Here is a 23036-nt window from a genome sequence, read left to right as displayed (position 1 = left end):
GGATAAATCATTCATCAGCCTTATGGTTTGATATTATAGGGAAAGAACAAGAGAGGGAATTTGACGAAGTTTTTGTTTCAAGTCTCTGATATGGAAAGATATACAAATTCTTATTTCACAAATATCTTGTTTCGAATCAACAATTGCAAAAATAATGACGATGAAGATAAGGCACAGATAAAGAAGATTATCTTGTGGTATATAGAAGTTCGAAGAGAGCTTTTACAGACAATAATGATTATAGCTTGATGTTTCGATTGTTCTCACTAAGGGGGGAGATTGTAGAGTCGAAAGTTATATAGTGAGAGTCAAAAGTTGTATCTTTCCTTTGCTTTCTGTATGTGTCGAAAGCAATTGTACTTTCGACATAGTATCTATTTACAAGGCATTGTATGTTTTGTTATGTCATGTTTACCCCTTGTACTTTTTGAGTCTATTGTATCATATAAATAGGACATATACTTAGAGTTTGAAAAAGATTCGAACATTCAGTCAACTTTTTGTACTATCTCTATCTATCTATCTATCTATCTATCTATCTATCTATCTCTCTCTCTCTGTGTGTGTGTGTGTATTCTTCACACAATATATTGAGCCAATCAGATCTTATTTAGATCTCGTGCCTTTGATTACTTTTTCTGAATCAATTAAGACTTCTAATCAATTGAAACACACTTCACATTTATAGTTAAATAACAAATACCTTGAATCGATTGATTTTTTTATTGAATTTCTTTCGTTCCTCGCAATTAAAGAAAATAACTGACCAACTAATTTTTATTGTTTGATTACATAGATTTAAAACTAATTAATTTGAAGTAAAATTTTAAAAAAGGTTATGCATTTGATTATTGCACTACTTTTTTCCTATTATGATTGTTGTGCCAACGAAACCAAAATATCAACATGTTTATGTGTTTAAATAAGAAGTTTAGATAGATTTGATGAACAACAATGATTTTTTTATTAATTTTGATGATCACGTAGATACATGGAGCAAAAAAGAAAAAAAAAACGTAAACTGTAAAACGGTGCTTCTTTACTTACGTACAACTAAAAAAAGGCACACAAAAAATAGTTATATAATTTCCTTCGAAACGATTGAACATAACCAATGTTGAAAACTTATTGATTTGAAGCAGACAAAATTGTAAGAATGGTTCCTATGATATGTCGAAAATTGTAACTTTGGACCAAACAGATTTGGACTGGCACTAATGGTCCAAAAAGTTTCATTTTATTGCGAGTTTGGTCCATTTTGGTTTTAAATGACAATTTTGCCCTTTGTATTTTGTTTTTTCAAATTTTTATTACATAAATCAAAAAAGAAAAGAAAAAAATGCTCTCTCTCTCTCTCTCTCTCTCGACCCACTTCTACAACCTCTTTCCCTTCTACCACCTCTATCGTATGATTTCAAAGAACAGAGGATTTTCCGGCAACCACCAACACCAGCCGGATTTTACGGTAACCACCAACACTAGCCGAATTTTTTGGCAACCATCGTAAACCATCGCCACTAGTTCAACACCACCACCAGCATCGATATTCTGGCAAAAACCATCACCACAACAGATCTGAAAAGCTAGGGAGGATGACATATTTGACACACCCACAACTCGAAACAACGACCGTTGCAAACTGGAGACACTTGGGGTCGATTTGACACACCCACAAACTAACAGGACCAGATATATTAAACAAACACACAAACACACACACACAAACACCACAACACATCTAAAAAGCTAGGGAGAGGAAGTTGTCACCGCCGTCAGCAAACCTCCGTAAAGAGAATGGGTTTCTACGGCTTCACTTTCGTTTCCTTCATCGAGTCACATCTGGAGTGTATGTATCTGTTCAACGATGTGAAGAAGAAATGAGACACTGCAAACCCTAACAACTCGAAACCATCGCCGCTCCAATCTTCAACTCGTCGTCGAGGTGAAGTCGTCGGAGCATAGGAGATAGAGGAAGACCCATCTAAAAACCCTAGCTGCCATGAAACCCTTACATCATATCTCGATCTCCTTTCTCTCGTTGTCGGCTGTCAAGGTTCAAAGGGAGAGCAACAAAGATCGACGTGGGTTTTTGGGTGGTGCTACCTAACCGGAAGGAGGCAGAGGGCTAGCCTAGGCCGGCGATAGCCGCCGGTTTCTTCTGCTTTTACATGTGGTAAGCAAGAAACAAGAGAGAGAGAGAGAGAGAGAGAGAGTGTGTGTGTGTGTGTGTGTAAGAGTGAGTGAGTGAGTGAGAGGGTAATTTCTTTTTTTTATTTCTGTAGTAAAAAAATAAAAAAGAAAATACAAAGGGAAAAATCATCATTTTAGAAAAAATTAAACCAAAATGGACCAAACTCGCAACAAAATGGAAACGTTTGGACCAATGATGCTAGTCCATACCTGTTTGGCGCAAAGTGACAATTTTCGACATACCACAGGGAGCATTCTTGCAATTTTGGCTTTGAAGTAAACATAAAACAAATCTTATGCATTTGGTTGATGCATTGTTTTTTTTTTTTCATATTTGTTGCATAGAAATTTAATTAAAATCATTGTTTGGTTATAGAAATTGAAAAACAAATTAATTTGAACTAAACTTTAAAAAATATCTTATGCATTTAATTGATGCATTTTTTTTTCTTAAAATGTGAAAATGAACAAATGTCGTTGTTATCTAAACCTGCTCCATTTTGAATGTTAAATAGTATATAGTTTAGGCTAAGACTTGACAGTTGGAAAGAAAGGAAAGACAAAATAACAATGTTTAGATTAGTTAAAAGAAAGTTATCCATTGATTTCATCATCAAACAAGACCAATTTGTATGGGAGTTCAATTTCAAGATAAAAATTAAACAACTAAGGTGAATATAAGGTATATTATCTTACTTCAAACACTAACAAAAAGTAGAGAAATTGGGACATACAAGTCCCATGAGTCGATCTAGTGTTGCCATAATGTGCATTAGTCATTCCAAGATCCGACCAATATCTCGAATTGACTACCACAATAAAAAAAACACATTCCAAAAGTGATATATACAACGTACAAGCTCCAAAAGATGAACTTTGCAGAACAAAAGAATTTTTTTTCATCATCAGATATACCATTTTTGTAACTGTGATAGATAGAAATATTGTAACGGTCGTGAACTGATGAGCCAAATTTCCTATAACCTCATCTAGCCAGCGAATCATATAACTGCACCACAATCGCATAACACACATGCTTAGAAATATTTAAAACACACACAAAAATGAACAAATTAACACATGATATAAATATATATGCCAAATATGAATGTCATGCCTAATTTTACTAAGTACTAATACCCTTAATCGTACCACACAGAAAGTAAGACTTTTGCTATCATCATCTCATCAATGCAAAAAGGTTGATGCTAGCCACCCTAACCAGCCCCATCGTCATCTTATCAGCTCTTGAAAATACATTGTCAACTTCAGTCATAAAAAATCGTAAATGCATAAACATACCACAAAAAACATACGATATTAATATGTATATATACATATAAATATATACGTACACATATGAGGCATATGCATATAAATGTATACATGTGCATATATTAATATGTATATATGCTTATAAATGTATACATCTGCATATGATGCATATATATATATATATATATATATATATATATATATATATATATATATATATATATATATAAATGTATCAAAAATGATTTATTATATAAAATAAGCAATCACAAATACATATGCATATAAATATAAATATATACATATATATGATGCATATGCATAATATGTATATAAATTTATACATAGTCATATGATGCATATTAATACTACATAAATATATACATATGTATATATTATTATCCATATATGCATATAAATATATAAATATCAATATAATGCATTATGCATATGAATATGCATGTATATATGCTTATAAATATGTAACATCTCGTTTATTAAATAAATAAATAGATAAGGATTAATAAATGAATAGTAGCCCTAAAACCCATAATATTTATCGGAGTGTTCGTTTCGGGGAGTCAAATGACGTGATTTGGAGTTTCGGGGGTTAAAGTGTAATTTTGGGATTTATTTTGTAAAGATTTTCAGAAGTCAGGGGGTGTTTGGTATCATTTGGACTTAATTTGAAGAGATTTTGGAGGCTAAGGGGCTGAATGGTAATATATGTACTTCAGTTGAAAATAATTTGTAGAAGAGGGGCTGTTTGGTAAAATATTGGTCTTGTTATGAAATGATTTTTAGAGGCTGGGGCTAAAAGGATAAATTATGGGCTTAAGTTGAAAGAAAAAGGAGAAAGAGGGACCATTTGCGTCTTTATGGAAGGAAGTTTCATGGGGTCGGGGTATATAACCCGTCACCCCGTAACCCTAACCCTAAGGAATGCTCACAGCTGCCACCTTATAACCCCTAACCACCGGCCGCCACCCTCCTTCACTACGACTTTCGGCGCAACCTCTTTACCTGTTGAATCGGAGCACCCGTCGTCAACCACCGAGAAGCCACCGACTCCGTTCTGCTGCCATTGAAGACGATGAACCGCCACCTAGCCGCCCGGTGTCGCCAATCGAAGCCAACCGTCGGTGCAATCGCCGACAACGACGAAGGGCCACACGTGACGTTGAATCAGTGGGTCGCCGGGCGTATAGCGTCGCTGCTGTTATCGTGGATCAACTTTTCTTCCTTTGCCGGTGACAAAGAGGACCACCAGTGGGTCCGTTCCTCTGTTGCTGTTGCTGTCGTTCGAGGTCGCCATTTTCTTGGTGAAGTTCTGTCGTCGTTAGCCACTGCTGCTGCCCGTCGTTCGTCATCACGTCGCCGTCACCCACCTCCATGGATAAAATGCAGCAGCTCGGTGTGTGTTCTGCTCGTGCGTGTGTGCGTGTTTTGGTTGCTGTACGATTGTGGATGCTCGTTGGCCAGAAAAACCCCGATAAAACCACCATGGCTGCCAACCATGGTGGCTGCTGCTGCTATTTCTGTTATGCCACCACCAGTCGCCGTGTGGTGGTGGCTGGTGTGTGTGTGTGTTATGATGTTATTGCGTGTGTTTAGTAGTGTGATGTTGTAAAAATGTATTTGTGGACGGAAAATCCGAAGAAAAACCCCCCACCACCGCCGTGAGGTGGTGGCTGCCACCTCACGCCGCCATTATGCCGCCACCAGCCGCCACCTTGGGTGGCTGTGAGATGCTTGGACATTTTTATCCAAAATCATAACCACCACCACGAGGTGGGGGCCGCCGCCGTGAGCCGCCATTGACCACCACTACCCGAGGTCGTAGTGGGTGGTGTCCTACTTAATTAACAATTAATTAACCTAAAAGCTTAACAAATGGACTAATTGGATCGCGATTGGGTTGGAAACCCTAATTAGGGTTTAGAAAACCCTAATTTTCGGATATGTTAATTTGGAATTGTCAGGACCCGCATGTTTGGACCATTGGATTGGAATTAGGAATTAATCCCGAGCACCATATATCTATGGACTAGTGGAGTGGTGGACTTAATGGATTAAGTCCTTAACGGATTTAGTCCTTAATGGGTTAAGTAGGAACACTTAACCTAATCGTCATTTTATGTGAAAAACCCTAATTGGGTTTGGGTTCTTGTTGGGCCATTTCTTGGACTGGGCTGTTGTGGGCCAAATGGGCCAAATGGGAACAAGTTTGTGGACTAAGGAAATTATAGGACTTTAGGATAAGGCCCATTGGAAAGGCTTGGGCCCAATTTGGAAAAATGGGCCATAAGTGGCCATAATTGGGCCTTGATGATTATAAGATATTGGACCATCGGAATGCCAATTGTTTGGACTAGAATAAATGGTTGGGCCTCAAGATAAGTCCATGTAGAGGTTTGGGCCCAATTTGGAAAATTGGGCCATATGTTGGGCCTTGGTTGATTATTGGGATTTTGGGCCTTTAGAGTGTGAGTTTGGGCCTTGGTTTTGAACCAAGCTAGGTTAGGGTAAAATGGTTCATTTACCCCAAGTGTAAAGTTATGGTTAAGTGTTGGAACCCAATTATTAATTGGTTGTTGTTTTGATGTTGACAGTTCGGGAATCTGTCATCCAGCTGCTAGAGTTTTACCCGCGGGACTTCAGCAGTGTGAGGTGAGTTCTTCTCACTATATCAACAAGGTCTAAGGCACCAAGGTCGACCCTTTTTGGATTGTTATCCTGGTTATAGTATGCTTGTAGGCAGTTATGATTTGTTAGATCGGTATCCTGGTAGATAGGATGTAGTTATGTTATTATGATATGTTAGATCGGTATCCTGGTAGATAGGATGATGTTATGCTTAGTGATCTGTATGATCTGTGCTAGTCTAATGTATGATATGTGTTATGAGTATGTCGACATGTATGTGAGTGGTTAGGTTGAGGCGGTCCTGCTTTGTGCTGAAGGCGAACAACCCAGGGCGGCCCGGATAGACTGAAGGCCCTGCGAGGAGGTCCAGTCAGGCCGAAGGCCCTGCGAGCGGTCCGGATAGGCTGTAGGCCCTGCGAGGCGGTCCAGACGGGCCGAAGTCTCGGGAGCAGTCCAGATAGGTTGTAGGCCCTGCGAGGCGGTCCATTCAGGCTGATGGCTCAGTATGCATGCTGTTTGTTTGCTATGATATGTCTATGTTTGTATGGTGTTGGTATTTTGGGAGAACTCACTAAGCTTCGGGCTTACAGTTGTTGATTTTGTTTCAGGTACTTCAGATGATCGCAGGAAGACGAATGTGTGATCGTGCACCTCCTCATGTTTTATGATTTGATTTGTGGGATACTATGATATGAAACTATTTTGAAAACATTTTGTAATAATTAATGATTTTTGATTGGTTGAAAAAGTTTTAAATTGGCTTGATTTTTATGGATGTTACAATATATATATATATATATATATATATATATATATATATATATATATATATATATATATTAAGAGGCATATATGCATAATAATATTTTATAAAATATAAAATCCATTATTTTTTGATGTTATTTTATATTTTCCAAAAAGTTGGTAGGAGCTACATAAAATAGGTATGCTATACTTTTTACATACATCTTTTAACTTAGGCTAAGCGGAGTGGAGGTCGCCACCGTCCTCACTACGCTCGCTAGCTAACTTGAAACACCACCCCCTAGCACTCGCTAGAGGGGTCGCTACCGAGCACTCGTCGAAGTTTTGGCGAGAAGAGAGAAACAATAACACATTGTGATTGGGTGGAAGAAGACGAAACGGAAATCGGGTGTGGTGTTATTTTACTTTTTGATCTGGGTTTGCGCTTGATGTTCTCCAAAACCATCGATCGGTTTCGAGTTGTCTGTGTTGCATCAAATCAGCTATTGAGAGTGAGAAACGATTGTTCAGACCTCTAATCAAGAAACGATCGCAACTCAATCGCTCGTCTCGCTGGTATCGCAATTTGACAATCTCTTATCTGCTTCATCTCGATTCTTCACAATTTGCTTCGGTGCTTCATCAGGTAATCGGCTACTTCATTGAACTATTGAAATTTGAAGGTACCTGTTAGTTACCATTCAATTAATTAGCTTCATTAACCACTTATCACCCCTATTTGCTTTCAGTGTTTCTTTGATACAATCAACATTGCAATTTGTTATTGTTGATGAATATTATCAGAATGAAGAGAGTACCCATCCTGCACCAGTTACAGATGCAAATAATCCTTTTCGTATTTGATCAAATTGAAAGACCCACTTTGTCTATCTGGAACATTGTGATCAGATGCTTTGTGCAGAGTGATAGTCCTGTTTTTGCACTCTATTTGTGTGATGAAATGCGCGACCGAGGACCTGACCACTGATTCAGATATAAAGCCTTGGTTTCTTGGAACTCCATTATTTGTGGGTATAGTCAATCTAACAGATATCAAGAGGTTTTAATTATTTGTGGGTATAGTCGATCACATTAAGTTTCTTTATTGACATTCAGAATTCAAACATTAAACCTGATGAAATCATAGTTGCTAGCGTGCTCTCTGTCTGTGCTCATCTAGGCTCAATCGATATGGGCAAATCCGTCCATGACTACATTTGTAAAAACAACATAAAATAGAATTTATACATTGGGAACTCTTTGATCAATATGTACTGTAAATGTGGTTCAATAGAGAATGCATTGGAAGTGTTTGAAGAAATGGAACACAAAGATTCGGTTTCCTGGACCTTTCAGGACTTGCTATGAATGGAAATGCCAATTACGCCCTTGACCTTTTCTCCAAGATGTTAATGTAGTTGATATGTTGAGTCGATTAGGGGATCCTGATAATAGCGGGAATTATGTTCTTTCATCAAACATTTAGGACTTGGTGTTTGTTTGGTATTCTTGAATGAAGGAGGGAATGGAAAAGATAATTCCATTACTTTCAAAAAAAAATTTGGTTGATCACATGGAAATGATAGAGTGATTACCAAAGGAATGTGATTCCTTTTAACTTCGCTTTTTTGATTCATCGCACACCCCCTATTTTTTATCATTCCTTCATTCAAAGAATGAAAACTACTGATTTTACCCTTTATCGGTTCTTCTTGAGTTTTTGTCAATATCACAACCAAATAGTGAATCAAACAAAAGTCAACAAACTTAACTGTTTAAAGCCAACTTGATGATCAATTTCTATAGTGAAAAAAAATCTTTTAATCGTATTGTTGAAATTATCCAGGTCTATGATGGATTGTGTATTAAAATAGTTGAATTTATGTAATATTTTGTGTTTGAAAAAATTATAATTTAATTAAATTTGAAAAAAAAAATAGAGTGCTAGGAGTGTACCACTCCTTATGAAATGCTAAGAATTGGGTGCTAAGATAAAAAGATGACGTGGCAGGCAAAAAAAGTGACATGGCAAGGTGTTAGGAGTGTTACCACTCCCTCTAGCCTTAAGGACCACTTAGATAAACTAAATTTAAGTATGATATCTATGTACTTGTGATGATTAGCCTAATAAAACTAATTTTTCACTTTTACAGAAAACATCCACACGAGTTATTTTTCTCTAATCGATGGAAAACACATGTGGGATCACTAGCATTATAATTATATATATTAAAAACTATACAATGCAATCAATATGTCTGATATTTTTCTCATGCAAATAAACATATTGTTCATGTTTTAAATTTTAACAAACACAACCTGTAAAAATCTTTGTATGCAGCCATACTTCCGTAGACATATTTTTTAAATATAAACCACTACTTTTCATTGCACGAACATGTAATATCACATAATATGAAAAATACATTTATCCTCAAACAATGAATGATGGATACATAATGAAATATGTTAAGTTGTGATTAAAAAAAATTAAGAAAAGGCTACACATATAATTAAAATGTAAATGATAAAATCGAGTGGGCATAAATGTAAAGGTTGCTTCAAAATGAAAATTGCTTCCAAATGGTTTTCTTTTATTGTTCATTCTATTTACGAACAATATCTAGTTGCTTCCTATGGTTAGTATCACAAGGTCCAAATTATTATTTTTTTAAGCATAATTATAAAACCTCGACTCAAAATTTGCCTCGGAAGTCAACCGTTTGAGTCGAAAAGCAACATGCATGAAAAAATAATGTTCTGTACATTCTTTTTAGACGATAAATACGTATAAAACCAACAAACCAACATAATATGCATAATGGGTTTCTTTATCTTAATAGATTCTAACGTTTTTCCGATTTTTTAAGAGTTGTTTGGATTTTAAAAAACCATGTAAAAAAACATATGCATCAATCCAATGCATATGTTTATTTGAAAAATAATTATAACTTTAATGTTCAGTCATGCGTATTATGCATTTGATATTAAGAAACTTGTAAATTAGTTATACCAAATACTAATTAGGTAATTGTATACTATATCATATGCATAAGTCAATTAACAAATCCTAGTTATTAACTGAAGTGTACATTGAACTTTTTTTTTCAAGTTTGATGCATATGATTTCTTATAGTCACAAATTCATTAAATTTGAAATAAGGATGTGTTGTTTATTTATCTGTAAAAAATGAAAATCTCAGTTTCTCCTCTCTCTGTAAAACATGAAAAAACAATCAATATCGGGAAGAATTCTTCAAATATTTTCCAATTAATTCGAATCACGTATATTGTCAATTTCAATTAAAACACGAGTGTTGCACTAATCTCTATATTTGCAATTAAGTAGAATCAATCTTTGCAAAAATATGACAAATAATTAATCGAACGAATTTCAATTGAATTGATTGTTGTTGCAAACCTGAACTACATGTTTCAATTGAATGATCGTTGTTCTAAAGTTTGTAATCGCCTATTGATTGATACTTGCTCTAATATATGTAATGGAAGATATATGTTGCCTTTGTCGTTGTTCCAAAATCAATACAATTGAATGATCTGATGAATCAGATGGTTGATAGTAAGTTCGTTGGTTCGCTCCCATTATTTGAGTTCGCTCTGAAAATTGATATATATATATATATATATATATATATATATATATATATATATATATATATATATATATATATATATATATATATATATATATATATATATATATATATCCCTCCCCTCCTTTATCCAGATGATGCATATACACGTTTTAAGAGAGAATTATTTTTTACAACCCAAAAAGTTATAAGAATTTTTGCAAAATTAAGAATCATAACTTGTTGCAACCTCATTTTTTTAGAGGAAATGACTAAATTAGTCATTTTTCATAATTTCCTATCCAAAAATAGCCAAAAAAAATACATTAGCCAAAAATAGCCCACGAAATAGTAGTTTGGCCAAAGTTGACTGCGCTCAACGAGCGTTGACTACAGTCAAAAGGGGAAATCTACGGTTTTAGGGCAATGACTATTGTTTAGCCAAATCGTCTACTGTTTTGGGTTAACTATAATTTTTTTTCATTTCAAAAATTTAAAATCGTAGGTTATTTTATAACCTACGGTTTCCTCTCGACGAACTACGGTTTCCCAAACCGTAGTCTACGGTTCTGGGTAAAAAGTCTATAGTTTTAATTTTTTTTTTCTAAATAAATGGAGAGTAGTTTTTTGATAATTATTTTGATAAAAATATTGTGTAAATTGTAGAGTATTTTTTGACAATTATTTTGTTAAAAAATATCTTTTGTAAATCTACTCTCAATTTATTTAAAAAAACTAAAAATATTAAAACCATAGACTTTTTACGTAGAACCGTAAACTACGGTTTGGGAAACCGTAGTTCGTCAAGAGGAAACCGTAGGTTATAAAATAACCTACAGTTTTAGATTTTCGAAATATAAAAAAAAAAATTAATAGTTAACCTGAAACAGTAGACGATTTGGCGAAACAGTAGCTCACTCTAATTACCTACGGTTTCGTGGGCTATTTTTAAACAATTAATAATTTTTGGCTATTTTGGATAGTTAATTAGGGAAAATGGTTACATTAGTAATTCTCTCCTTTTTTAAGAGTTAACAAAAAGTTATTTTAAATTTTTTTTTTATATTAATAAACATTTTTTTTTACTTATTGACTTTTTAAAAAACTCAATAAATCAATAAGTTGTTTTTAAATTAAATCTCCAATGCACTTTAAAACATTTACCAAACCATCAACCATTCAAAAAAATAATATATTTACTATCTAATAATATTTTGATGACAAATTATCAAAGACATCTTATCATCGAAGGATTTAATAAATTAAAATCAACATGAGCGATCAAACAAAAAATTAAATATTTATATATAATTGTCTTGAAATGAAGAGTCAACAAGACTTGGGCGTTTGAAAAGCCATTCAAGTGTGGGGTAAGCACTTGCTACGTTGGCATCAACAAGAGGTGAGAAGGATCCCTCAAGAGAAAGGAAAATCGTATGTTCGTTCTATATCTATACAAGTGTCAAAATCAACTCTAAATATTAGTTGAGTAACAAAATGGTTAAATTGAATTCAGTGCATGTATTATAACTGTTACATCTTAAAAACTGATTTTGCAAGTCTATTGAAATAATCGAGAAATATATGAAGACATTAGGCTAATCGGAATGGGGAAGGAAAAACATGTGTGAGTGCTGAGGTGGCGTGCCTTAAGACGCGTGAACTTTTGGTACGTGATTATTTTGCCTTTGATAGTTTATATGATCTATCGAAATTCGAAGAACATTTTCGTATTAGTAGAAATTTATTTTTACGTATAGCTAGAGATTTGGAACGTAATTATGAGTTTTTTTCCAATTAAGCAGGGATGTTAGAGGTAAACGTGGTTTTACTACAATATAAAAATGTACATCCGCTCTTAGACAATTGGGATATAACATAGCCACAAACGCATCAGATGAGTATTTAAAAATGTCTGAGAGGACGGGTCGAGAGTATATATATATATATATATATATATATATATATATATATATATATATATATATATATATATATATATATATATATATATATATATATAGGGTTAGGTTCATTTGAGACAGCTTAATTTTGTGAGACCGCGAGACGCAATCCAAACCACACATTTAGTAGATAAAATAAAACATTTTTAAAATGCAAAATAATTGAAAATTTTCGATTTTTTTTTTCAAATATTATTTTCGGAATTTATATTTTCCAAAAAATAAAAATAAAAAAAATACCAAAATAAATAAATAAAATACATTTTTTACATATTCTAGTAGAATATTAGAATATTCTACATATTCTAACATTCTAAAAATCACATTAGAATATTTATAGTGTAATATTCTATTAGAATATTTCACGTATTTTTCAAAAAAAAAAAAAAACAATAACTTTATTTATTTATTTTTATTTATTTTTTTTATTTTTTTAGGTGATTAAAGTTCCGAAAATAATAATTAAAAAAAGAATTTTTGGATTTTTCCTTTTATTTTGAATTTTAATATTATTTTTAGATTTGGTCTCACGGTCTCACAAAATTAGCATGGTCTTAAATGAACCTGAACATATATATATATATATATATATATATATATATATATATATATATATATATATATATATATATATATATATATACTTAGGTTATTTTGTTAACACTATTTATTGTGTTATTCTATTACTAATTGTGGGCCAATGAAATATGTAATTTTTAAACGAAAATGATTATCATTAAATTGATATCCAATAAATTAAAAAGTCTTCACATTTAAAAAAAGGGATCAGGAAGGGTATATGTGTACATTTGTCCTCTCCATTAAAATAGGAAACTGCTCTATTTTCATCACTTCCCGCATAATCCCTACAACTTCGCATAAATCCGGATTCCACTCCCTCTGTATCGGAACACGAAATCAATGTATATCTTGTATAATCAACCAAAAATAGCGGTAGATTCTGTTGTTTACTTAGTATAAAGTGTTATATTATCGAAGATTGTTCAAAGAAATTGCACTGTGATCGTTCGAAAAAAAAGAAATTGCAGTAGAATGAGGAATACAAGGACGACTTCTTTCAAATCGAAATTTAAGAGCACACAAGCAACGGTTTTGAATCTAGATGAAGACGATGATGATTTCGTTACTCCGGCTAGAGGTATTTTTTTTTAGTTTTTTTTTAAGGTAATTGTTTGATTAGAGAACATTCTTTTGGAATTTTTGAACAATGAAGTAGATGCATGTGGTTGTTAAGTTCGGTTAAGTAACACAGAACAAAAGTCTGTAAAAATGGAGTATTTTTTTCATTAGGGTTTTCTGAAATTGGGGATTTACAAACTAAGTAAAAATTTTTACTTTACAGATATGGTAATGTGATTCTTCAAGAACAGGGTCTGTGATTGTGTATTTTGTTGTGTCTTGTAACCACCAAAAACGATGTTGTTTCTGTCCATTTTTTTCTTAGAAATATGTTGTTGTATTTGTGATATAAGTCAGTCTTGAGGATATTTTGTAAGAACTAAAAGGTTCTGTGTTGATTTTATGTGAAGTACATTCTTACAGAATACTAAATATGTAAAAGGAGGCAACGTAGTTGATGTTGTGGTAATTTAGGGTGTGAAGGTTTTGTTTGTTATTAAAAAAAAATTTAGTATTTTGAGATATTTTTTAAAAAAAATGCATAAATCTTTCAAGGTCTTTATGTTATGATAAAATTTTGTAATATAATGTTGTATTGTTTTATTTTATTTGGTTTTTTTGTTTTTATAATTTGTAGTTTTATTCCTATTATTTTGATGTTGCAGTTTAGTTGTATTTAGAGTGTGTATGTAATTCTAACATAAGTAGTTTAATTAAATGTGTTAAATTCGTAAAGAATGTGGAACATGAGAAGGGGATGTAGTGGTTAAATAAATCTAATTCTCACACAATCTTTAAAAATTAATGTTCATATGGGGATTAATATTGAGTATTTGTATATGTGTTTGTTTGTTTGTCTTTGTTACTGTGTTTTTTGATGATTTAGTTTTTTTGTAGCAAAGCTTTGGCCTTAATTGTAATATAAACATTATACTTATGTGTGTTGCATTCTTACAGAATGAGAAGAAGTAAAATTCTAATAGAATCATTGTAACAGAAGTGTATGTGTCTATATTATACTTATTAGCATTCTGGTAGAATTTGATCCCAAGAATTAAAATTCTAATAGATTCATTGTAAAGGTATGTGTGTACATGCTTACTGAATTGTAACATAAATAAGTGTATATAGGGGTCATATAGATTGGATTGTGACTGGTTAATCTGGAGATTGCTATTAAGTAAATGTATATGTTTTTATTACTGTGATGTTTGATGATTTAATTTATTTGTATTTACTATCTGGTTTTAATTCTGGTAGAAACAGGTTTTGGATATGTGTTTCATTCTTACAGAATAAAAACTTATATAATACTTGTAGTTTTTATAGGTAATGAAGTATGGTTGGTTACTTTGAAAACTATTATTAATCGAATTTAATCATTCATTTCATTAGTTGTTGCAGAAGCTGATCCAGTCCTAATTAATGTTGATACTACAAGCCAAACAAATGTGAGAAGGAACTACCATACCAGATCAACACCCGTTAAAGAGAATATCAGTACTCAACCTACAGGTAGATTTAATTTTTTTGGTTGATGAGGGAAAATAACAAAAAAATTTGAAAATGTTGGTAGTCAATATGTATTTCTTGTTAATTAATGAAGCAGAAGGTGTCGGAAGTGGACCAAATGATATGAATATTGTTGGATCAAGCAAAACAAAGAAACAAAGGAAAACAACTCCAAGATCAGAACATGGAAAGAACAATGTAGAATCTGGTAAGTCAGTTTAGATAATAAGTGTTTGTAATTAATGAGTTCAACTATATGATTCTGATATGGCTAATATAGAGTTTATTATTCTATTGAAGTTGTATTAGACGATTAGTAATTGTGTTTGTGTGATACAACAGATTTTAACAAAGATAAGAAAGACACAATACAAATTGACAGCACAAGTGTAGGAAGGCTGAAAAGGAAAGCTTCTGCTAGAAATACACTTGTTAAGGACAATAATAAATCGTCAGAGGCAAGTGGTGAAAGGAAAAAACCAAGAGGTTTAAATGAGATTTTTATGGAGAGTATTAGTGGGGCAAAGAAAGACAATGAAAAGGCTAAAATTGGTGTGGATATGGAAGATAAGGAAAATGTTGTAAAAAGGAAAAAGGTAGTGCAAGATGTGTAACAACGTAAATTTCTAAAACAATTTTTCATTTTTAAATCATACTTTTAATCATAAAACAATATCAAACATAATGTATCTAATGTCATCATCACAAAACAATTCCCAGAATCACGACATAATCTCTAGGAGTGTGTACTGATCATGCCGGCGCCTTCCCGCGATCCTCACTGGTACCTGAAACACATAACACACAACACGGTAAGCATAAAAGCTTAGTCAGTTCTCCAAAATACCACATACAACACATACGCCACTCGAGGCTACAGTGCGACCCTCCGGTCGATGTGTCTCAGCGGAACCCTCCAGTCCCGTAGCTCGTTGGACCCTCTGGTCCGGTCATAGCTCGTTGGACCCTTCGGTCCGGTCTGTATCGTTGGACCCTTCGGTCCGGTCTATATCGTTGGACCCTCCGGTCCGGTCTATACAACACATAGCATACATATATCACAATGCACATAATCTCATACATACACATAGCATACAAGACCCTCCGGTCTACACATAGATACCACTCTAGGTAATGTATAGTGAGAAGACTCACCTCGGGTAACTCGGTAAATCTCGAACTCGGTAATATCTGGTCTAGCCCCCGCCTAATCACATGGAATAAGCACTCTAATCAATATAACCCTCGAAGCTAGACTAATCCCTCTTTTAGTACTCTCATAAGGGTAAAAGACCATTTTACCCCTCTCATGGCTCAAAGACCCTAACATTGACCCAACCCTAAAAGTCAATCAAAAGTCAACGGTCAAACTTGACCAGACTCGTCGAGTGCACAAGAGTGACTCGGCGAGTACATGCATGTCCTCTTCGCATCTGGTCCTCACTGACTCGCTGAGTCAACCCAACACTCAACGGGTCGACACAGGTCGCGAGTCGCGGGGCAACCCGACCCGACTCGTCGAGTCCCTTATGGGCTCGGCGAGTTCCTCCCATGAAAACACTCAAAAGATCTTTTGAGGTCAGATCTGCTTCACCAACCAGTAGATCCAACCTTCTAACACTCGAAAGTCACGTAAAGGTTCAAACTTTACGTTCATGCAATGCTTATAAGACCAAAAATGGAGAAATAACCTATAAAATGGGGTTCTACTCTCAAGGCTCACATGAAACCTCATAAAGCTGGAAGCTTGGGACCTTTTGGACCTCTCAAGGTCCAGATCTATCATCTCTACCCAAAGGGACCTCATATACTTCACAATCTAACTCAAAATTGTGCAAAGGAAACCCTAGATTCAAGGAATCTATCAAATACACGAAATGGGAAGGAACTTGTACCTCAAAACGTGAATCTCGGTGTGAACAATACAGATCCAAGCTCCACAATCGATCTAGCTTGGATTTCTCCACTCCTTCTTGCAAGATCACACCAAAAGATGAAGATTTAGCCTCCAAAATGCTCTCTAAGCTCTCTTTGCTCTCTAGGGTTTTCACAGGGGAGTAGTGGCCGCAAATGACGGCCATAAGGGCCTTTAAATAGGGCTCAGGCCCTGAGATTTAGGGTTTCACTTTACAGCGCGGACTCGCCGAGTCCACACATCGACTCGTCGAGTCCGATCATTAAACCAAACTAGAATTTGCGATCCTACTCGGCGAGTCTGAGCACCTACTCGCCGAGTCCCTCCCTAAAACTCAAGATAAATGCTTAAAATAAGATACCTGGGAATCCGGATGTTATAATTCTCCCCCACTAAAATTAGACTTCGCCCTCGAAGTCTTGCTCCTCAAACAACTCTGGATGCTGCTCCCGCATCTCCAACTCCGGCTCCCAGGTCAGCTCGGACCCTCTCCGATGTTGCCACTGGACTTGAACCAGGGGCACCTCCTTGTTCCTCAGAACCTTGATCTTTCGATCCACGATCGCAACTGGCTTCTCAACATAATTCAGGCTCGCATCTACCTGAATATCCTCCATTGGCATCGTTGCCGACTCGTCGGCTATACACTTCCTCAACTGAGACACGTGGAAGGTATCATGAATCTGGCTCAACTCCGCAGGTAGCTCCAAACGATATGCTACCCTGCCCACCCTCGCGGTCACCCTGAACGGACCAATGTACCGGGGCCCCAGCTTGCCCCTTTTCCTGAATCGGATCACTCCTTTCCAAGGGGATACTTTCAGGAGTACGAAGTCTCCCACCTGAAACTCAAGCTCGGATCGTCGCCTATCCGCATAACTCTTCTGGCGACTCTGGGATGTCAACAACCTCTGTCTGAACTGCTGTATCTACTCTATCGTCTGAAGCACTATCTCAGTGCTGCCCATCACTCGCTGACCTACCTCTCCCCAGCAAATGGGAGTCCGACATCTCCTCCCACACAACAACTCAAAGGGAGGCATACCGATACTCGAATGGTGGCTGTTGTTATAAGAAAATACAGCCAACGGCAGATACGTGTCCCAACTTCCTCCGAAGTCCAACACACATGCCCTAAGCATATCCTCGAGCGTCTGGATCGTCCGCTCGCTCTGACCGTCCGTCTGAGGGTGGTAAGCGGTACTGAAATGCAGCCTCGTGCCCAACTCCTCGTGGAACTTCTTCCAGAACCTGGAAGTGAAACGTACATCTCGATCTGACACAATCGAGATCGGCACTCCATGCCGCGATACCACCTCCCTCACATACAACTCTGCCAGCCTCTCAGCAGAAGAGCTCTCACTGATAGCCAGAAAATGCGCGCTCTTCGTCAGTCGGTCGACGATCACCCAAATTGCATCGACACCCCTCGCGGTCCTTGGCAATTTGGTGATGAAATCCATAGAAATATGTTCCCACTTCCATTAGGGAACCTCAAGTGGCTGCAACTTGCCATGCGGACGCTGGTGCTCGGCCTTAACCCTGCGACAGGTTAAGCACCTCTCAATAAACCATGCTACATCCCTCTTCATACAAGGCCACCAATAATCTTTCTTCAGATCCAAATACATCTTAGTCGCCCCGTGATGGATCGAAAATCTCGATCTATGCGCCTCTTCCATCAAGGTGGTGCGCGCCCCGCCTGCATACGGCACCCAAATCCGACCCTGAAAGGTCATAAGCCCGCGGCTATCGGTAACGAACTCCGGTACCTGCCCAATCACTTGCTCTATCTTACGGTTCTCCGGTCTCACGGCCTCTGCCTGGGCCTCCCGAATGGTGTCCATCACTGGAGTCATCACTGTCAACCGCCTACTAATGTCTCGAATCGGGGCACTCTCCGCCCTACGGCTTAGGGCATCAGCTACAACATTAGCTTTGCCCGGGTGGTACAGGATCTCACAATCGTAATCCTTTACCACGTCCAACCATCTCCTCTGGTGCATATTCAGGTTGGGCTGATCCATCAAATACTTCAAGCTCTTGTGGCCAGTGTAGATGGTACACCGAACCCCATACATATAGTGATGCCAGATCTTGAGGGCGAACATTACTGCCCCCAACTCCAAATCGTGGGTGGGATACCTCGTCTCATGAGGCTTCAGCTGCCTCGACGCATATGCTATCACATGCCCCCTCTGCATAAGTACTGCGCCCAACCCCGGTATCGATGCATCACAATACACCATAAAATCCTCCATCCCTTCCGGGAGGGCTAACATCGGAGCCTCGCATAGTCTCTGGCGAAGTGTCTCAAACGAGGTCTGCTGCTCCGGACCCCACGAAAAAGCAACACCCTTCCGGGTCAACCTGGTGAGAGGCACGCCGATCTTCGAGAAATCCCTGATAAATCTCCGATAATAGCCGGCCAATCCTAGAAAACTCCTAATCTCGGTGGGTGATCTCGGCACCTCCCATCTCATAACTGCCTCAATCTTGGCCGGATCGACCAATATCCCATTCTGGTTAACGAGGTGCCCCAAGAACTGGACCTCTCGTAACCAAAAATCACACTTGGAGAATTTGGCGAAAAGCCTCTCCGACCTCAATACCCCGAGAATCTCTCTCAGATGCTCCTCGTGCTGCTCTCTAGATCTCGAATACACCAAAATATCATCAATGAACACGATCACCGACCGATCTAGCATCGGTCTGCACACCCTGTTCATGAGATCCATGAATGTTGCCGGTGCATTGGTGAGCCCAAAAGGCATCACCACGAACTCGTAATGCCCATAACTAGTTCTGAACGCCGTCTTCTGTATATCTTCATCCCGCACTCTCATCTGATGATATCCCGACCTCAAGTTTATCTTGGAGAACCAAGACGCTCCCTGCAACTGATCGAACAGGTCATCGATCCTCGGTAAGGGATAACGGTTCTTGACCGTCAACTTGTTCAACTCCTGGTAATGAATGCACATCGGGTGTGAACCATCCTTTTTCTTGACAAAAAGGATCGGCGCTCCCCAAGGGGAACTACTCGGTCTAATAAACCCCTTCCCCAGCAGCTCCTGAAGCTGCGAGGATAACTCCTGCATCTCTGATGGTGCAAGGCGATAGGGCGCCTTGGCGATAGGCGCTGCCCCCGAAACCAAATCGATACGGAACTCTACCTGCCTCTCGGGAGGCACACCCGACAACTCCTCGGGGAAAACATCCGGGAACTCTCGCACTATCGGGACCTCATCGATCGACCTCGGTCTCTCTGCATTTACTCTCGTATCCACCACATAAGCCACAAACCCACTACAGCCCTGCTGTAGGCTCTGCCTCGCCCTAGCGGTCGAACAAAATGCTGACCCAGAACGGGTACCCTCGCCATAAACCGTAAGAACTCCCCCACTAGGGTCTCGTATGGTCACCAACTGACGCTCGGAGTCGATAACCGCTCCAACCCTGCTCAACCAGTCCATGCCCACGATGACACAGACATCTCCCATCGCAATAGGGACCAAATCAATCAGAAACTCAACGCCGAAGATCTCGAGTACACAACCTGGAATCACATCCGTAGCATATACCGCTCGTTCGTCAGCTATGGAAACCCGTAGTGGTCGACTCAACGCCTTCCGCTGGATACTGATGTGCTGACTAAACGCTAGAGACACAAATGACCGACTCGCACCCGAGTCAAATAACACCAAAGCAGGTACAGAACTCACAAGAAAAATACCTACGCATATCATAATATAAGCACAAGATCTCATAACTCAGCATAAATAAATGAAAGAATACATACCAGCCACAACATCGGGCGCTGCGCGGACCTCCTCCGCTGTCAACTGGAAGGCTCTCCCGCGAGCCTTCGGTGCCTCAGCCTTCGCTGGCCGGATCTCAGTAGCTCGAGCAGTAGGTGCAGATACCTGCGCTGATCTCTGTAGTAGCTGTGGGCACTCGGCCTTCCGATGGCCGGTCTGGTTGCAATGAAAGCAAACCGTGAACCCCTTGGGGCAATCCCTCGCATAATGCCCCTCCTTTCCGCACTTGTAACACACCCCAGCTCTGCACACTCCCTCGTGGCTCTTGCCGCACTTCCCACAAGTGCGGCCCTTCGGACCCCCAGATCTCGAATCGGCGGGCTTTACCCGCTTGGCTACCGGCTGCGCCTGTGTCGGTCGCCTGTCCCTCTTCTGAGACTCGGCCTCCTCCCTGACCTGAGTCTCCAGCTCAATCTCTCTCTTCCGGGCATTTGCCTAGAGCTCACAAATGTCCGGTATGACGAGTTCGCCACGAACTCACGGATATCCTTCCTCAGTATGCTCAAGTACCGGCTCATACGTGCCTGCTCAGTCGACACGTGCTCAGGGAAAAACAACGCCCTCTCATGAAACATCCTCATAATCACCGTCACAGACTCAGTTCCCTGCTTGAGGGACAAAAACTCCTGGGCTAGACGTTCCCTTTCCATAGGGGGAACATACTCATCTCGAAACATCGTGGTGAACCTCTCCCAGGTCACCGCAGTAAGCTCTGCCGTAGTGAAGTCTGTCGTCACAAACTTCCACCAGTCCTTCGCTCCCAAGCGAAGCTGGTTCAGCGCAAACCGAACCCTCAGATGCTCCGGACACGAGCAGGTGTAGAAGCATCCCTCATCAGAAATCCACCTCATCGCAGCAATCGGGTCCTGCGTACTATCAAACTCTGGTGGCTTCGTGTTGCTGAACTCTCGGTACAGCAACGAGTCACCCCCCTGCGGCCTGGCAGCAGCGACGGCTGCGGTGGCCGCAACAACAGCAGCATCAGTAAGAGCAGCATACCGCTCATCAAAAGTCTCGATCAGCGTGGTCTTGATAGACCCGAACATCTCTGGTATCTCAGCTCGAATGGCCGCAGCCAACTCCTCGTGAATCAACCTACGGATCTCCTCATCACTGGTACCACTGACACCACTGCCTCCTGGGTGGTGGCGCGTCCCAACTATGATGTCTCTGAAATATAACACAAAAGAAATCAGAGATTCGCTCGAGTATACTCGCACTCGATACTCAACCCTACTTGTTCTTTAGTACCCTAAGGATTCTTACTTGGACTGCTCACCGATCCGGTGTCTTCAGTAGTACGGGCCTAATACTACCGTCCACACCGCATCAGTATTCACCCCAAATCCTCCTAGGATCCCAAATCCCAAGTACTCTACATCTCGCTAGCATAGGCTACCCTCTAGCAGATCTCTCATAAGCTCCTCGCTGCTATCTACTCACTCTCAAGCATCTCCTGGCAGCAAAACCCCTAGGCTAAGGCATCATAGATCAGGCCACTCTAGTCCTAATATGAATACCTAGCCTACTCTAGCATGCATAACATATCATATCATATCTCATAACACATAATATAAGGGTATTTTGGGAAATCACCGTTCGGGCGCTGGCTAATCGTACACACTGCTTCCTTCCGCTTTTCTCAAATTCTTTTACTTCCTTAGAAAAATTGTTTATTTTGTGAAAAACTTCCTCAAACCCTCAGTTTGAGTTCAGATACGCCCGAAGGTGCATCCGAATCCCTCAAACCAAGGCTCTGATACCAACTTGTAACAACGTAAATTTCCAAAACAATTTTTCATTTTTAAATCATACTTTTAATCATAAAACAAGATCAAACATAATGTATCCAATGTCATCATCACAAAACAATTCCCAGAATCATGACATAATCTCTATGAGTGTGTACTGATCATGCCGACGCCTTCCCGCGATCCTCACTGGTACCTAAAACACATAACACACAACACGGTAAGCATAAAAGCTTAGTCAGTTCCCCAAAATACCACATACAACACATACGCCACTCGAGGCTACAGTGCGACCCTCCGATCGATGTGTCTCAGCGGAACCCTCCAGTCCCGTAGCTCGTTGGACCCTCTGGTCCGGTCATAGCTCGTTGGACCCTTCGGTCCGGTCTGTATCGTTGGACCCTTCGGTCCGGTCTATATCGTTGGACCCTCCGGTCCGGTCTATACAACACATAGCATACATATATCACAATGCACATAATCTC

The 23036-nt window shown here is 38.5% G+C and overlaps 1 long non-coding RNA gene across 1 annotated transcript; it reads left to right on the top strand.

Annotated features, from left to right (window-relative positions):
• The first annotated feature begins 4416 nt into the window (after nucleotides 1-4416).
• Nucleotides 4417-6853, top strand: LOC145141309 (uncharacterized). The gene is made up of 3 exons (XR_013722594.1): nucleotides 4417-4879; nucleotides 6078-6135; nucleotides 6720-6853. It is a non-coding gene; the product is annotated as an uncharacterized LOC145141309 (long non-coding RNA).
• Nucleotides 6854-23036: the final 16183 nt, after the last annotated feature.

This window comes from Lactuca virosa, chromosome 9 (assembly GCF_052849685.1).
Source record: "Lactuca virosa cultivar CGN04683 chromosome 9, Lactuca_virosa_CGN04683_v6, whole genome shotgun sequence".
Lineage (NCBI taxonomy): Eukaryota > Viridiplantae > Streptophyta > Magnoliopsida > Asterales > Asteraceae > Lactuca > Lactuca virosa.
Note: the sequence above shows the minus strand (reverse complement) of the source record. Positions and strands in the feature narration are given on the sequence as shown.